The sequence below is a fragment of the Echeneis naucrates genome, chromosome 7 (assembly GCF_900963305.1).
Source record: "Echeneis naucrates chromosome 7, fEcheNa1.1, whole genome shotgun sequence".
NCBI classification, from domain to species: Eukaryota; Metazoa; Chordata; class Actinopteri; order Carangiformes; family Echeneidae; genus Echeneis; species Echeneis naucrates.
In genome coordinates, this window is record NC_042517.1 from 5,558,719 (window position 1) to 5,560,260 (window position 1,542).

The window sequence follows — 1,542 nt, forward strand, 5'->3', positions numbered from 1 at the left end:
TATTAGTTGTTGTGTTGCAATAAATCATATGATGTGATTTTGACCAAAGTTTGGGTCAAAGGCAGAACAACGTGAATATTTTATGGCAAGTATCAAATATTTACATACTATACCCACTTGAGGAGTCACGAAGGGCATCGTAGACAACAGACTATGGGGGCCTCACCCAGCTGGAGGCCCTGGATAATCAGGACCTCTATTCAATCCACAACACCCAGGATAATATGTTGTCTAGTCCATTGTGCGATGCCCTGCAGCTCCTGCATCATGTCTCCTGATCTGACTGCAAACACAGTTGCTTTCCATATTTCTCCGAGCCAATAAAGCAAAGAAAAAGAAGACTTTGATGTGAAAAAAAAAGAAGAAGAAGAAGAAAAAAAAAACAGCTTGCTTCCTTCCGGCTATGTGTGTTTTAAATTATCGTGCCATTAAAGATTTTATTTTTAGATTTTAAGTCTGTGCTTTCCAGCAGTAGCACATTTGCATGACATTTGCATTGGTAAAACTCAGACTTAAACTAGTTCAGCAGGATGAGGCAAATGCAAATATTGAACTTGAATTTCCATTTTGTAATAGATGGTTGCCTGCTGTGGGGCCCGCAGCCCCGCTGACCGTGTTTAGCTCTATACTGCCCCCAAGCGGAAGAAAGTAGTCCGGCTGAGGACGCCAAACTTGGTGAGAGTGAGAGAGAGAGAGAGAGAGAGAGCTGAAGAGGACGGGCAGCAAAGTCAGGTTAGTCTGGAGACAGAGGATTTGGGTGGGGGGGGGGGGCGCATGAGGGTCAACAAAGTTTCCAGGTCGTTTTGTTTTTTTTTGATTGAATAATGTTTCTGACACATCTGTAGGATCTGGCCAATCAGTTACAGTTACAAAGCAACGAGTGCTGCTGAGTTATGATTTTGAAATCGATTTTGTGTTTTGTAGTTGCTGTCGTTGTGGTTGTGGGTGGTGGTGTTGCAAAAGAACGCGATTGAGCAAAAGCCCTCAGAAGAGATGCATGTATGGAAATAATTCTGATTCATTTGCAGCTGAGTCTTATGGTGTTTATTTTTGCCGGGTTAAGATAAATAGTAACGAGTTATGGCCATGCTATAACAATGGCCCTTTCTCAAACTGCATCGTTTTGCACCACAGCCAGCAAACCTAGTTTGTTTAAATGCATCTGTATATGTATAGTACATATTACAGAAGCCCTACATGATGTTTTATAGTGCAACAGTCAGGTGCAATGTGAGGTTGAAAACTTGTTTTTTCAGACTTAACGATTCTAAAATATAATTGAGGGTATATAATTTTTATTTATTTATATAATTTTTTGCTGCTATGCGCAAATATAGGCTGTGTTAAAAAAAAATTAAAAAATAATAGTAATTAAAAAATATATATATCCAAAAACCAGCCCCCGGACGTTTCAGCCAATGAAAAGCGCGCTGACATTGCGGCCGCGGTGCATCTCGGTCGTCGTAGTCCGCGCGTCGCCTGCAGCCCGCCCGCAGCTGCGCGGACGCCGCCGCGGAGGACTACACGGGTCCGGGTCCTGGA